Source organism: Ursus arctos, unplaced genomic scaffold (genome assembly GCF_023065955.2).
Source record: "Ursus arctos isolate Adak ecotype North America unplaced genomic scaffold, UrsArc2.0 scaffold_6, whole genome shotgun sequence".
NCBI lineage: Eukaryota > Metazoa > Chordata > Mammalia > Carnivora > Ursidae > Ursus > Ursus arctos.
The window spans coordinates 57,178,809-57,181,135 of NW_026623078.1; the positions used below are offsets into that span (position 1 = coordinate 57,178,809).

Genomic DNA, 2,327 nt, shown 5'->3' on the forward strand with positions numbered 1-2,327 from the left:
AACAAGATTAAGTAAAACCATCCAGTAAGGTTCGCCAAAGGTTTTCATTGCCACATCAGAGAGCTCTGCTACCACCATAGTTCCAAGTCCTACACTATCCCTCCAAAGTTTCTGGAGAAGCCTAATAAAGAAATTTGTAAGAAATTTCTTGCATTAGGCAATGTTCCCCCTCAGCACCTGAGACATAATATTCTCCTTCAAGTAGCTTTTTTCTTGACCTACTGAGATATTGTGTCATGTTAGCTGATATGTTTCCCCACTCAGTCTGGCTCTGAATATTTCTCCTTGCCCTAGCAATTAAATCATCCTGGGCTTGTTACGATCATGGTAGTGGTGTTATTGCAGAAATGTAGAATGAAAGAATTGAACGCTTAGCTTCTGCATTTTGAGATAGATTTTTGAAGTTCAAGACAAAGTGATAATATGAAGGAATTTTGAACTACAAGAGCTGTGCCTTTATATTTTTCAGAAGCAGAAGAGTTCAAAGCATAAAGTTCATGGCAAAAAATGGTTACATTTTTTCCAATCTTTTTTTCTTTAAACGTGAAATGCTTCCTGAATTTGTGTGTCACCTTGCACAGGGGCCATTCTAATCTCCGTATTGTTCCAATTTTAGTACATTTGCTGCCTAAGCGAGCACTCATTTTTCTCAGTCTTGACAAAGATCCTTTAAGTTGGGCTTAGGGAGAAAATAGCAGGGGGCGGGGGGATGTACATCTGTTGACACCAGATTAAGTTGTGTGGTTTGTGTCTTGAGACACTTAGGTTGCAAAAATCTCCCAAAATGAGAGGCTCATGGGACTGGACATTATGTGAGGGCAGATTCATTCCATCCACCTGCCTCTCTGAGGCATTGGATCATCTAGCAGAAAGAGCTTTTTCCACATTATGTCTCTCTCCTACACATATGTTGGCACTCACTAAATTTACTCTTGTATATTTGAAAAAGTTGTACATGGACGATTGGACTTGGGTTCATTCTTGAATTCTTGATCTAGACATGATGGCTCTGGGCAGATGGCCTTCACAAACGTCCTATCTCATTTGACAATTTTAGGTTAGATCCAATGTCATTTAAACTCAGCCTCTTTCCTCCCAACGCTGTGTCTCTTCTCCATCTCATAGGGTTAAAACACTATGGGCTTCTATCTTCACCCAACACACGGAGGCTTTGATAATACACTAACATTTGGAAAACAACACCTGGCTTAATTCAATAAAACAACTGCCTATTTGAAGCAGCAAACTCGAAGGCAACTCCTAACTTCCGGAGGCGTTGAGGTGTTGTCTTTGAAATGAAGACCCATTGTTGATAGTAAATCAGTTTCTAAAAGCAAAACTAGTTATACAGTCTTAATTGTGAGCTCAGATTCCATAATTATGTTCTTTAACAGTAAACTTTTGTTATTTTAAGCTAGGAAAAAGAAATTATACTGAATTTTAGTGTTATGGATTCTTATTGGTAATGACTACTAATTATAGGCAATGATTACAGGTAGATAGAAGGTTTGTGGGAATTAAATTTCAATTTAGGAGGCTAAGAATATAGCTCACTCTTGAACAACATGGGTTGAACTGTGAGGGTCCACTAATATACAGATTGTTTTTGATAAATACAAGACTATAAATATATCTTCTCTTATAATTTTCTTTTTTTCTAGCTCGCTTTATTGTAATACAGTATATAATACATATAACATACAAAATACGTGTTAATCAACTGTTGATGTTATTGGTAAGGCTTCTGGTCAAGAGTAGGCTATTAGTAGTTAAGTTTTAGGGAAGTTGAAAGTTATATGCAGATTTTCTATTGCATGGAAGGTTGGTGCCTCTAACTCCTGTGTTGTTCAAGGGTCAACTATATATACAATATTATGAAGGTAAAGCCAGGCACTAAAATTAAATTTAAAATGAGATTAATATATCAAAATGTTAAAAATTAAGTTGACATACACCACAAAATCACACATTTCTAGGGCTTCTCACTGGATCTCAAAAGGGGGTCCCAAATAAAGTGCCTAGAAACATTTATTCTATTTGTTGCATGGTAATATCACTCTGGACACAGTTTACTGGGCATTTGCTAAATAATAAACATTAAACTAAACACTTCATATTTGTTATTTCATCTGTTATATTTTATAGTCATCCTATTTAGAGGTTAGGAAGTAAAAGCCCAGAGAGGGTGAGAAACTTGCCAAAGGTCACACAGCTAATAATGGAGAACAAAAATTTTAATACATTCAAGTCTGATTAATTCCAAATCCTTTGTTGTAATAAAGTTTGATTAACACAATTTAAGATGTTACTTTATGTAGTGTTAGTTG

At 35.8% G+C, this 2,327-nt stretch overlaps 1 pseudogene; it reads right to left on the bottom strand.

The window, feature by feature from the left end:
* Positions 1-537: 537 nt before the first annotated feature.
* LOC113253102 (U6 spliceosomal RNA) lies at positions 538-636 on the bottom strand (annotated as a pseudogene).
* Between the last annotated feature and the right edge of the window lie 1,691 nt (positions 637-2,327).